This window comes from Esox lucius, chromosome 2 (genome assembly GCF_011004845.1).
Source record: "Esox lucius isolate fEsoLuc1 chromosome 2, fEsoLuc1.pri, whole genome shotgun sequence".
Classification (NCBI taxonomy): Eukaryota; Metazoa; Chordata; class Actinopteri; order Esociformes; family Esocidae; genus Esox; species Esox lucius.
The window spans coordinates 36,257,179-36,272,721 of NC_047570.1; positions in this window are offsets into that span (position 1 = coordinate 36,257,179).

Consider the following 15,543-nt stretch of genomic DNA (forward strand, 5'->3'; position numbering starts at 1 on the left):
CTGTATGCTTCATAAGGTTATAAAAACTTTGTAAAGCCTTTATAACCTCCCAAGAGTCATCTTAGCTCATAGACAAAATGTGCATGTCTCTGAGTGCACTTGGAAGGATATCACAAAATGGCAGTAGTTCCAATGCTAACTAGGGTAAGCACGATGACAAGAAGTCTATGGTATGTGCTGCAAGATACCATAGAATTCTAGTCATTATGCTAACGCTAGTTAGCATTGGCTCCAGAATCTTCCTTAATACTAAATGCAGAGATGTGCAATGGTATTAAACAGTTGGGAAAATCCTCTACACAAAGGGCAAAATCCAAAAATATGCCTTCAATTTCAGATACAGGTATATGTCATTATTTAACAAAACAAGTTATGTCACACAATGTTAAAAATAATTAAAAATTATAATATTGCCCTTTTAGTTTAGGAGCTGTTAGGAAAATGGGAAAAAAAACAAGGTATTTTAGACTTTCTAATCCCAGCGTTTTAAGGGCGAAAGAAAGCTGTGGAAAATGTTTAATAATTGGGTTATTAAACATTTATTAATTAAAATAATATAAAAAAAAAAAAAAAGTTTTATGAATGGAAAAATAAAATTTCAATTACGGTATGACGACTCCTGAAATGTTACAGGCACAAAATTCTCACAAAAATCTAATGCTTATTCTCGTCTCTAGCCCGGCTTCCCTTCACCTTATCAAGATGCAGGCTCCCTCTTTAGCTCTGACTTCACCCTTTGGAGTGCAGCAGTCAGTTTACCTCAGATCAGTCTGAAAGCTTCACCCCGCTCTGGTCTGCCCTATGGAAATATACTGAACGAAAATATAAATGATAAACAAATATTCTGTTTGTTTACATCCCTCTTAGTGGACATTTCTCCTTTTCCTTGGTAACTCAGTAGTATCTCTGAAATTGTTGAATGTTGCATTCAACATTATTTTCAGTGTAGAATTGATATTATCTTTTTCGTGTGAACAGCCTTTATCTACGCTGCCCCGTAGAACAGGATCTGACAAGGAGAAGAGTCAGGAGATCAGGTGGAGGCAGGCTGAACTGATTGATTTGAATGAATAAGTAACTGACTTTCACGTGACATCAGGTAATTGCACAGATCAAGCAGGAGAACATTAACACAGTTGAAACCATCAGAAGTAATTTCCCACTTTAAATGATCCCTCTCAATTAGTCTTGTATTGACGGTGTTCCACTAACACTGTCCAATGCAAAAGCAGATGAGTAATTGTTGCTAGTTTACATTGTCATGTATAGTATTGCTTTACTCGCTTTATCAAAATTATTTAATACTTCTACTCATATTCCCCAACCTACTCTTTAAAAAATTGTTGCTAGTTTACATTGTCATGTATAGTATTGGAATATTTTTGCTGTATTTCTTGCTTAATATATTACTTAATTCTTACTATGTAGATGTTGTGTGCCATGTCACAAGAATGTAATTGTGCAGGATGATGCTGTGTAATTCAGTGCAATTGTTAGATAAACTTTGAACTTGAACTTGAATATTAAATTTTTTAAGGCTCTTATTATCTCCAGTAAGAATGATTTGATGATAATCGTAAATAATGTGAAAACTTAAATTATATAATTTGTAATACATTCTTTCTGTCTCACTTCAATTAAATTACCAAAAATGTATGTTTATAATACAAAATCACTTACTTATGATGGACACAATTAAGTAAATCAAAATCTTTATCAAAATTGAATACAAAATATATTTTTTAACAGTTTTAAGACAGCTTTATGATCTTCATTCCTGTGATTTAATCAAAAACCTCTTCAAACATATGCTCAGTTATTAGCAAAGAATATCATGAAATGCAGGAGATTTGAAACATGTTTTTTTTTTTGGTCTGGCAAATCACATATTAATCACATCAACCAATCAAGTGACATTTTATAAAGTGAGATGAGCAAGATGACAAATGCCTGCTAATCTATCGAGTAAAAACAGAAAAAGACAACAGCATTGATATGTCTTGTTTTCATATGACGCAGTGTCAGTATCAGACATTCAGTTCTAACCAGAGGGTTGGAGCCAGCCAGTCCTCTACTTTTGCTTCCTTTTCCTCTGTTCGTTCGGGCAATTAAAAAGTTTCAAATTGTTGTTTTGTTTTTTTCTTCCACAGATTGACGAACACTGAGGGGTCAAAACCTGAAGGAGAGAAAGGGAGAGACAACTGTGTGTGAATATTAATATGTACCCTACCACTACACTCTGTGCTCTCTTTCTGTCTCTTTCTGTCTCTTTCTCTCTCTCTTTCTCTCTCTCTTTCTCTCTCTCTTTCTCCTCATCAAGGCTAGCAGGTGTTGAGTACGCCCGGAAGGCACAGAGATTAAAGATTGTTTCATCATCCCCCCCCCTGCCTCAGGCAGAGATGTCTGCCGTTTAATCTCGTCCTACGATGCACTGCGCTGGACTAAGTAGACAGACCAGCGGGGGGGGTCCCAAACACCACCCTTTTCTCTATTTAGTGCACTACTTTGAACCATGGCCTTATGTGCCCCTGTCAAAAGTAGCATGCCAGATAGGGAACAGGAAGCTATATGGGACGGGAGACTAGTTTCCTCATGCGTGGCAGACACATTTTTAGAAGAAGGCGTCCATATTGACAGAGAAAGCGGGTTGTTTAATCTAGGTAAATGACCTGTCCTTGACCAGACTGGTGTTATTAGCGGTCACATAACCCCTGGCTATAGCTCATCCCTCTATGACACACTTATACACACACACCAACATACATAGCAATGCATACAGACAGGCACAAGTGTAAGTATGAATACGGACAATGCCTGAAAGTATCAGGGAAAGAACAAGCTGGGTAGTCCTGCCACACAAAGTATCCTGCTTTACTGTGTCTTTAGTATGTTATATATAATGTATCTATTAATGTATATTTTAGTATGATATATATAATGTATCTATTAGTGTATATTTTAGAATGTTATATATAACATATCTATTAGTGTATATTTTTGTCCATTATATATAATGTATCTATTAGTGTATATTTTTGTATGTTATATATAATGTATCTATTAGTGAATATTTTAGTATGTTATATATAATGTATCTATTAGTGTATATTGTAGTATGTTATATATAATGTATCAATTAGTGTATATTTTTGTACGTTATATATAATGTATCTATTAGTGTATATTTTTGTACATTATATATAATGTATCTATTAGTGTATATTTTTGTATGTTATATATAATGTATCTATTAGTGTATATTGTAGTAAGTTATATATAATGTATCTATTAGTGAATATTTTAGGATGTTATATATAACATATCTATTAGTGTATTTTTTGTACATTATATATAATGTATATATTAGTGTATATTTTTGTATGTTATATATAATGTATCTATTAGTGAATATTTTAGTATGTTATATATAATGTATCTATTAGTGTATATTGTAGTATGTTATATATAATGTATCTATTAGTGTATATTTTTGTACATTATATATAATGTATCTATTAGTGCATATATTAGCACATTATATGTAATGTATCTATTGGTGTATATTTTATTATATGATTTATAATGCATTTATTATGATAGTAGTGGATACATTAGCATTAATTGTAGTATATCATATATATTTATATATTAGTATATTGCTGTATACATTAGTGTATATTTTAGGATATTATATAATGTATATATTAGTATATTACTGCATATATTAATGTGTATGTTTGTATAATATATGTAATGCATACATTAGTATATTTGTGTATATGTTGGTGTATATTTTAGAATAATATATATAATGCATACATTAGTATATTAAGGTATATATTGGTGTTTATTTCAGTATATTGTATATAAAGTATAAATTAGTATATGTATATTAGTATACTTTGGTTTAGTTTGCATACTGCGATTGATCAGAGGTTTGGACACCTCCCTTTGTTCTGAGGTAATATTATTGCTCCCTCCTCTTTTTTAGAATAAAAATATTTGAAGCACACGAGCACACCATGTTCGCCCGAGCAAGAGAAATGGTTTAATGCGCCCAATGCAACTGATGTGTCCTGGGGCCTTTAGTAACACGTCGTGTTTAATGAAGTACCGTTCGTTGTCTTTAGGCCCCTTTTTTTACTAGTGACTTTCTGAATGTCCTTTCGATTTACGTAACATCTTCATGCTAAATTAGCAACTCCCAATGAAACAGGAATCACAGGAGCCGAGATATGGTTGATAAGCTAATGGGATAATGGGAAGTGAGCGCTGAATGGATTTACAGTTGATGTACACATTCACAGTCTCACCATAGCATGTTTAGATGTAGGGAGACGAGCAGACTGCAGTTCACACCAGGCACCCAGTTGAACTCTCCCAGCACAACATTTCTGTGGTACATAATTGTCTGAAACACCTCCAACTCATAATTATTTAGGGAGACTGAAAGAATACCCCAAGAATTTTATCTAGCGGGCATCTTGCGATTTTAGCTGCAAACTATTATTATCCATGGCCTAAGGTAATCCAGTGGTCGACAATGTTGCCTCTGGTGCTGATATACTGCTCAAATTTTACCTCTCTCTCGTGTGCAGCTCATATTGTTGAACATATGCAGGCTATTGATCACCGTGTCCTAAACAAAGCAAGCTAGAGAGTGAAGATAATTAGGCCCAGTTTAAATAGATTTCACCATTTGGAGGGGTGCACACAGGATGGAGAAAGAAATAAAGTTGACATGTAGAGATAGAGGGAGATAGAGGAAGAGAGAGGGAGAGAGGAGGAGAGAGAGGAGGAGAGAGGGAGAGAGAGGAGGAGAGAGGGAGCCAAAGTAGTCTCAGAGTCCAGCTCCTGTCCAGTTAAACATAATGCCCATCTGCCTGAAATCCCTCCCTGAGTTGGGCCCATAGAATGTCAGCATGCTCACCAGAGAAAACATATTGTCTATGATTAATATTACAGACAGAACAATGTTATACGTTACTTCACTTAACTGTTCTCTTTAAAAATGGCCCTCTCTCCAGTCCCAGCATCCTACCATCTTGGAGTCTGGAGCCCTGGGGATATTTGCTCTCCTCAGAGAAACTTTAAAGATTTGTCAGATTGCCGAAGTCGTGTTTCGTGTGCGAACAAAGTCTCTGTATTAGTTTCACCCTCTGACTTGTGTGTTTTCACTAGGACAACAACAGGTGTATTGGAAGCCAAGGCTCAGATGTGCCAAATGTCTACTCAACGAGAAGGAAGATGCATTATTAAGGTCTGTTTATTATTGAAAACTGCAAACAGGTTTTGTGTGACTTTGGATTGAGAAAGAAAGTTGTAGTCCAATGAGAATTACGCCTCAGTCAGATAATAAACCTGTAGTTACAATTCTGCAAGTGCAAAAAAAAATGTACCCATTGTTTTTCACACTAAGCCTGTCAGCCACTCTTTGCTCAGTGGACACACTTTGACATTTTCTTTCTGCATTTGTCAACGTAGCAAAAAATAATAAACAAAAATACAACAGCACCTTCTCCATCAAAACTCCCTTCCTCATATCCAACGCTCAAGGCTCTCTATCTGCTCATACATCCTCAGTGTGCTCGCCAGCTAAACCTACAGTGTGGCGTTCCTTCCTCCGCGTGTGTGTCTACAGCCGTCTGTCTGGTTGTAGAGCAGGGCAAAAGTCCATGCCGAATCAAGATGAATGCCTGATGAGTGCCAGCGACAGGCGTTGATTAAGGCGAGCGAGGATCTCGCTCCATCTTGCGTTGTGTCCCATAGACTTATGATGCCTTATCATTAGTTCCCCTGACAGTGACGGAGAGCCAGAGATGCTACCTCGTTGCCCGGCGCCATGTTTAAAAGTAACCTTCTCTTAATAATAATGTCCATTTGTCAACTTTTTAACTGTCAAAAGACGAGGGCTGCAAACAAAATGGGGCACGTCCAACCGTGGTGTGAGTCAGGGTCTCCGGGGGGGGGGGGGGGGGGCGTTTTATAGGCGTTCATGCAGGTGGAAGGTAGTTGGTTGGGTGTGAGTCCTAAATGACACCCTGTAGAACGTGAGGCGCCCTGCTCGGCATGGCCACACTGGGAACAGGGCGTCGTTCTGGCCACACACAGCCTCGGTATGCAGAGAGAGATGGATGTGAGAGTGGGGACACACTCCCAGACCAATTGAAAGCCATTGAAATGGTCCTGGAAGGTTACAGAGACTATCCTCTTCCGATTACCGTCTCTAATGTGCTCAGGGGCAAGGGGAACTTGGGGGCAGCTGGGGAGGACAGGGTGTGGTCGGAACGTCCTGGCCCTGTGGTTGTTAAATAAGGAGAGAGTGTGTGTGTGTGTGTGTGTGGAGGGCTGTGCAGGAGTGCAAGTGGTGCAGGCCAAGGGAGCACTTTTTTGTCCATCAGACCGGCAACAACTGGAGCATAAACTCTTCATTCATCTTCCAGGCTGTTCCACTAATGGGACATTTTAGGCAAAGGACATCACTGGTTCCCAGGTAACTCGAGTTATCTACGTCTTTGCTGGTTAAATGAAGGTCTCTCTCACACACACACACACACACATACACAGACACACACACACACACACATGCACACACACTCTATTTCAGATTGAGCCACCTGTGATTTCCTCTGGCAACGCTCCACTGAAGACAGCTTGGAGCTGAGGACTTCCCCTGTAGAGGTAGTGGCATCGCAGTCAGCCTGGGGCAGCAGACGACATCGTGTTTCGCAGAGAGCAAATGTTAAGCGCAACCCGCTCTGGAAAATCTCTAAATAATTAATTGCCAAATGGCTAAGTAAAAAAAAAAAAAAAGGGAATGTGTTTTTTGGGGTGACAGATTTTTTTTACACTGAAAGTATTTAAACAAATGTATAACATGTGATGATTACACTGTCACTGAAGTCTGCTAGGTCAGGCTTTCGAAAAGCTCTGAAAATTTGAAGGTGCATTCAACATGAACAACATGCAATTGTTATATGATGACTTTCTTTTTTTTCTACAGATCAATTGAATTGTCTTCTGTTCACTCTGTTCTGACCTACAGAATATTAGATTCATATTCATGCTAGCCCCTACTCACATCGTGTAGTTAGCCTGACAAATTGTCCTTTCAGCACAGACAGTTGTAATGAGATTTTTTTGAAAATGTAGGCCTGCCCTGTATTATGAGAGGAACATTACCTTTAATTGTCCAAACATTAAAGATTTCACGTCTACATTTCATGCCTACCGTACAAATGGTATGAAAAATGGAAGACGGGTCTCACTGGAAACAACAGCAAAAAAAAAACTAATTAGACATTTGTAAGCAAATTAAAACACACACGCTGTTATTCAGAAAGGAAATATTCAAATTGTGCACGTGCTTGGCATGGCCTGCTGTTTGTGTGGTGGCTGTGGTGTATTGAACTAATAAATGATGTACGTTGCCAGTTGCCCCTTGTGACAAGGTTAATCATTTAGCCTGTATGTGAGAAGGCAGCCATTTTTCTAACAGTACGAGACAAGACAGCCTCTGTTGTGCTCTCCAGGTTGAATATACCTATCCTCAGGTAACCCAAATGGTACCCTATTCCCTAAAGCATGCACTACCTCCCATGAGCCCCGGTCAAGAGTAGTACCCTGAATAGGGTTAGGGTTCCATTTGGGGGGAGCCCGTGATGTTTTTCAGTAGCAACCTGGGTTCTGGTAAACACTGAGTGTGTTGGTCTTTTGATGCAATTTGTTTACTATAGAAAGTAAACATTCAATCTATGATTTGGTCAGCGGTCACGGGAGACAACACTCTGTTCATAAAAATAAAGTAGGGGAACCAACTTGTTAAGAGCCGCTAACTGTCCCCCTGTGAAATAATATGAAATGAAAAATAATAGTCAAATAATAATGTGTGAAACAGTTTCACCTGCATTACTGAAGGGCACACTGGAGTTATTGAAGACGAGGTCAAACATGAAGTTATTTTTTGTATGCTAACACAAATACACAGGGAATTAATACATAGGTTTTTACTTGCACTGAAAACTGAGATCACTTTAATTAAAATTAACTTCAACTGGAAGAAATGCGTGTGGTCGATAATGTATGAATTAGAAAATTGCTGTGTTGGTCTGAGTGGAGGAAGGCAAGAGATTAGCACAGACAGTACTCCAAGCCTTAGAAGATAGGGCTGCCATCTAGCTGTGGAATACAGTACAGACATGCTCACAGCCATACAGAATACATAGGGTTTTAGCTTGAACCGTCCAGTCCAATTGACACCCATGCAGGGGTTAACACATTTCTCCTCCCAATGTTTTTATCAGGTCTGACAATTGAACGTGCAATTAACAATCTTTTAACGCTGAACACACCACACGGTTTTCCGGAAAACAACCAGGGTGTTAAAATGAAGATCTGCAGCGTCCGACTGAGAGACATACATCAGTTACAGTGATTATCTATTACAGACATACAGTTACAGTGATTATCTATTACAGACATACAGTTACAGTGATGATCTATTACAGACATACATCAGTTACAGTGATTATCTATTACAGACATACAGTTACAGTGATTATCTATTACAGACATACATCAGTTACAGTGATGATCTATTACAGACATACAGTTACAGTGATGATCTATTACAGACATACAGTTACAGTGATTATCTATTACAGACATACATCAGTTACAGTGATGATCTATTACAGACATACAGTTACAGTGATGATCTATTACAGACATACAGTTACAGTGATTATCTATTACAGACATACAGTTACAGTGATTATCTATTAGACATACATCAGTTACAGAGATGATCTATTACAGACATACAGTTACAGTGATGATCTATTACAGACATACAGTTACAGTGATGATCTATTACAGACATAGAGTTACAGTGATTATCTATAAAAGAATATTGTTTCAGTGCACAGTTGTCAAACCGATTCCGTGGAGGGCCTTGTGTATGCTGGTTTATGTTTCTTCCTTTCAACTTCAGAAGTACCATGTACCTCAGTTGGTGGAGTGTGGAGGGCCAGAGGGTGGGTTAGATTCCCTGGGGGACCAGGCCAGAATTGTATGCACTCACCCCTCGAAGTTACCTTGGATCAGGGTGTCAGATAACTGAGTAAAATCCTAATGTACAATTGGTGCCCATCTGACACATCCCAACCAAGGTGAGGGGAAAGCCTGGCTAATTAGTGACCTAATATATAAAGGGGGTCTAAGGCAACAGAAAAAACCCATCGAGCCCTATGTGGAACTGGTTTGAACTGGTTTGAACTGGTTTGACAGTGGTGTGAACAGGTGTGACAAGATAGTTATTCAAGTTGGACAGTGAAGAAATAAAAATCAGGACACATGAAAATTTGCACCTCGTGGCGATTATATCCATTTAACACAATCCCAGAGGATTACAGATTAGCCGTAATACAATGGGTTTGTCCAAGATAATTTGATTTTAATAAATGGGTTGGTCCCATTGAACAGTTCTTTAGAAGTATAGGTTGAAAGACAACATGTGTAATGGAATTCTTCCTATTTCAAATGTAAGTAAAAACACAACATATCATAATATAATTCAAAACTGTAAAACAGGTCTTCCATGATTTTCACTAATCAGATTACCAGTAAAACAGGCTATTAAAGCTATTAATAAACCGTATCGATTCTGTGCAGTAGGATTGTTTAATTAGCCATAACAGCAACAGAATAACTGGCTTGGTTAAAGCATAGCAATGAAATGACTGTATTTAATACCTTGTACAGTAAGTCCTGGTAACAGGTCTGACACGAGGGACCCAGCTTGAACAACCTACTTTTTCTTGTCTATAATTGAGTCCAACGAGCTTGAGCTATGAAGTGGCATGCGTGAGCAAGTGTGTGTGTGCGCACGCATGTGTGAGACCCTTCACGGACAAAGAGAAAAATTGCAGTGTAATTGAGATGCTGTCTCTGTGAGCCAAAGGGCTGACATTTGGTCAATACTCTATTGGCATTCCGGTTAAGCTGAGAAACGAGCAGATTACTGTGTTGTTGCCAGTTAGTAAATGGATTGTTTGTTATTCTATTAGTCATCCATCAGTTAGCAGTACAAACACAGGCCGGCGCTGTCTCCGGGAATCCCTCTCCCAAGACATGCTAGCGTAACATTACATTCATCTTGTTACGGATGTTGTTTATGATCACTGTTTGAACCCGTTTGAACTGGTGTTCTGGCGTGTCTGATCCAAGGCAAACCTGGGGAGTGTCTTTTCAACGTACGACTGACACATTGATATTTTATTTGAATTAGTCAAATGACCATCCAAAAATGGTAATTTTATTCAACACTCTAACTTTATTTTAATTAACTGAGGCAAACAAAAATTGGCTTTGGCTGTCTTTTTCCTATTATAACTATTTTTACAGAGCTACGTATTATAATTCATACCTACCGATACCCAAAGTAACCAGGGAACAACCTCCTTCAGTGGGTAACTAAATGAAGCATGAAAGCACACAGCAACAGTCTATTATACAGCCTTAACTGTCTAGTCAAGGCAACAGCAACTTTAACCGTCTCCGGGTTCTTGCGAGAGCAGAGGCTCGAGATGAGAACGGGCAGGTCCTGCAGCACTCTAAGGGGGTCTGTCCCTGGGAAACAGAAAGACAAACCGTCCCATGAAGGACCCGGGTATATTAACGGCAGTCCCCACCCATCGGCCGGGCTTTAGCCGGCATGACAAATGACAGCGTCGATGCATGATATGTTAAATAAAGACAGAGTGGCTGACATGTCAATGCTGATGACATTTTTCCACAGCCAAGGCGGAAACGAGAGTCGTCCCTCAACATAACAGGTACCACTGAAGCAGCAGAGGCGTATATCATTACGCCTTCAATGCCTCGTGATATTTGCTCACTACTAGCAATTTAAATACCTCCGAAGAAGTGCACTCTGGGAGGAGTAGAGAAGTGAGTGGACGAAGAGCCGCCGAAGCCCAGAAAAAAATTAAAAAAAAGATTTAAAGATATATCCTACTTGATATTGTTGGCTTTGGTTAGAGATTTTATAATATTAGTGGATATGTCGTGTTTGTTTCTCTTATCAAGGTCACTAGGCCTACTAGTAATTTAAATAGGACAAGAGAGAATGGAGGAAATCAAGACCTAACCCAATTGAGCAAAATCCCTCAAATTAATTACAGAATTAACAAAACAGTTCATATTTCTTCAGTGTACATCACCATTGTAAAATCTGAATGTCAACTATGACAATGATGGGATTTGCCCTGAACAACTTGCATGGAAGAATAGTTTTTTTAATGTAATAATATAATCATGTAAAAAATGTAACATTTCAGGACGCATGTCTCTAATGTGTTATAACCTCATGTGAATCCTGGGTAATTAAATTTAAACAGTATCCAGTTAGTCTGCCTTGGCAGCGGTTCAAACCCGGTTCAAACCCAGAACAAGAGAAGGGGTCGGGGGCTGCATTAACAAGGATTTCATTAGTCTTTCCACCGTTTAACTTCAAACTCACAGAAGAACAGAAAGTATTAAAATCAAACGGAGGGTCGTCTGGCCAACATGATTGATATGTTGAATTACATTAATAAAATATGCTCAGCAGAGGCTGGCCGTGTCCTGAATCACTGTCAGGAGAATTATTTAAAAAAGGGACATTTATTTATATCCTTAATTGTTTTATATGCTCCGAGTCCCATTATGAAGCAAAAGGGAAGCTATAGTATATGGTTTTAGTTGTAGCATAAAATAAAGTTAATATGTAATTTGTAATGGCTTGTTAGATTTGAGCGCTCTGCTTTTGGTGTCAATCGTCTGATTCCATTTCAAAGGACATGCAGCCGATGCTGAGAGCAACAGAGAGACAGACAGTCTTTGGTGAGAGGAAAGCAATGTTTTTTTTTTCAGCAACATAAAAGCGAAATGTTTCGACCCTACAAAACAGCTGTAGGGGGAATAAAGCAGCACATCCAGAATTTCTCTTCCATCTATGCTTTTCACTGACATTCAACATATAAAGGAAGCCCTTTTTTGAGGAAGCCCGATTATAATAGTGGCTGCAGATAAAATGACTTCCAGTAAATCCGACACACATTGTAAAATGAATAACAATACAATTAATATTGTTATTTTAGTTTTTTAAAGTTTTTTTAAATAATTTCTATAGAACTTGCCGGTAAGCTTTTGATAGTTGTGAATGAATTTAGTATTAGCAGCAGGCTGAAACACCTTTGATCAAAATACATTTGGAGTTATCACCAGTTGAGGAATTTGAGGATTTGAGAGATTCAGAATATGATGAATAAAGGGTGAAAGCACTTTTTGTAATTAGATATAAAGTCAGTCAATTTTTTTTAATAAAGTTGAATACGGTCAAGAATGTTCTCTTTAATTCTCCAATCAGTAGCACTAATTCTGCACATCACATCTCAAATAAACCCATGTATAGGAACGTGGTTACAAATCAATCAATTTATTTCCATAGTTCATTGAATTTAGATGTCTAAATTTTTTGCATTTACCATTAGCACAATATATATAGCCCTTTAGAAATTAGTTAAAATGTTAAATATTACCATTTTCATGCACTGCATGCCTGGCATTGTGCCAGATCCATAACCAATCCACAATACAAGGTTGAGATTTCCACAGAGCCCAAGACCGACTGATCCTTTAAAGTGTTTATAGTCTAGCCCACCTCTATCAACCAACCAGAAGATCACCCCGAGGCTCTATATATCTACATATTTATTTCTGTCAGACCCTCACTGGGGCAGAGTCTATGGCAACACCAAACCTAACTCCAGCCTTAACCCAAGCTCCAGCATTGACCCAAGCCTGGCTTTAAACCAAGCCCAAGCGTTAGCCCTAGCCTTAACTCCAAGGTGCTGGGCTAAGTTGTTTGCCAAACCCAGTACCAGTAGCCTCAGCCCCAGTCTTAATCCATGTCTCAGACCCTTCTCAGTCCATGTCTCAGCTCCTTCTCAACCCCTTCTTAGTCCATGTCTCAGCTCCTTCTCAACCCCTTCTCAGTCCATGTCCCATCTCCTTCTCAACCCCTTTTTAGTCCATGTCCCATCTCTTTCTCAACCATTTCTTAGTCCATGTCCCAGCTCCTTCTCAGTCTCAGCCTCAACCTCAGCCAGTCAGTAGTTGTGTCTTAGTTGGTTGATTATCCGTTCATCTCATTTATTATCTGGAGAAATGCTCCTCAAGGTCACAGGGCTGGAAATGTAATTATGCAGCCAGTATATTAAGTGGCACATTTAAAAATGCTGAATCTGAGTAATTAATTTTGGACAGTATAGTCCCAGGGGAGCTTATCATTCCTCCTCCCCCTCCTCTCTTCTGCCCAGCCACCCCCGACCTCCTCCCCAACCTCCTCTCCACCTCCTCCCCACCTCCTCTAATCCCCTAACATCGTTGTCTCTGTCTGAGCCGACATCCATCAGCAGCCGTAGTTGATGATAGCTGTCTTTTAGCCATAAACAGTGTCGTTATTCTTTTTCACGAGGGCTTTTTCAAGTACTGTAAGGCAGACATTATTTTAACTTTTTCTCTGTGATACAGGGTCTCTGTCTGAATTTGACCCCCTCCCCCCAAATCTATGGTGAAATATATTTTGAGGTTTATTCCCAAACTGCACTGGGAAATTATTTATGTGACTTATTATAGCAATTATAATAGCTTGAAATTATTTATGTTTACAAATATAAAACCTATTACGAATAACTAAATACCTACTGATCAATCATTTTAAATTGTTTTTGTTAATGTTAATACATTTCAATAACATTATCTAGATGTCTGAAATTCAATAAGAGCAGAAATGTTAGAATATAGAACGGATTTACTGATTGCACTGGAAAGTTATCTTTTTACAAATTTGGACACACTGATATTTTAGCTAAATTGCAAACACATTCATTGATACATTTAAGAAATGGCACAAAAAAGCTTTCATAACATTTTTGGAATTAAAATAAACAGAAATGCTATTTTATTATGTGGAAAACATTAGTATACACCTACTTTTATTGTCACATAAAATGGCTAAAATGTAGGTGTGGGGTAACACATCACGCTTAGAAGAAAGATTATTCATGTCTATGGGGTGGGGTGGGGGGGTTACAAAGACATTTCCAAGAAATTAGAACTACATCATTCCACTATCAGAAAGATCATCTATTAATGGAGAAAAGTACATACCCCTTGCAATCTACATAGGAAAGGATGTCCTAACAATTTGAGCCAAAGTCTAAGAGAAGATCTATAGGCTTCTCTATCCACAATCAATGATGACATGCGTGGGTCAACTGTCAGAAATAGGCTGAACAAACTTAGTCTATGTGGGACTTTGTGAAGGAAGAAGCCTCAGCTCTCAAAAAACTATAATACAGCATGACTGACATTTGCCAGCCAACACCTGGGTTAAGACCAAAATTAATGGTACAGTGTGCTATGGACAACTGAGTCAAAGGTGTTGTTTGGCCACAATGATGGACCATATTTTTGGTGAAGATGAAACACTGCCTTTGAACAGACAGTGTTTACCAACCATAAAGCATGGAGGTGGTGGCATGCTTTATGGTCCAGACCTGGACTATTTGCCATCACTGAGTCAACCATGAATTCCATATCCATCAAAAAGCTATAGCTGAATAAGGATCTTGCAACAGAATAATGATTCAAAACACACAAAGTAACAACAAAACTGCCCAAATTGCCGTAATACTATAAAATGCTTGAACATGACACTGTTGAAGCTGCATAAAAAAATATTCATACCAGTTGATGAATGAACACAGTAGACAGTTACCAGAAAAGGACAACGTTATTTCAGCCAATGGGGGCGACGTCAGTTATTGAAGATAAGAGGTTTTCTTATATTTTTGCCCATTGTGGCTGAAATTTCCCATTTGCAACAATCTACTTATCACTCTTCAACACTTCAAGTGAAAGCTAACCTAGAGCAAATGAATCAGTCCTTACATATCACTGCTACAGGTACACATTCAACCTCCCCTTGCCAAGATAAGAGCAATGAGTCTTCTCCTGTAATGTTTGATAAAGTGGGAGACAGATAGCTGGGGATATGAGACCATTCATTCATGAGGAATCTCTACACATCTATTTGAGTCCTTAATCCTCACGTGTGGACTCTTCTCTTCAGCTCACCTGACAGAACTTCAGTGAGGTTTAGTTTAGAGGACTGGGATTGACTCTTTATTCAATTAGCCATTGTCGGGTGGATATGGACAAATGTTTGGACTCATTGTCCTCCAGGAAGACCCACATTTCACCTCCAGGCCAAGGCAGCAAGCATCCATGATACCATGTATCTTAACCAGGTTCCCTGGGCCTTTGGAAGTAAAAGAGCCCCACACATCACAGATCCACCAGCATTCTTCACAGTGGACATTTTCTTTTTTTCACCAAACCCTCTATGGTGTTTGTGGCCCATAAAATATAATTTTGATTCATCTGACCATAGAATCTGTTTCCAATCAAAGTTCCAATGACATTAACCAAATTTCA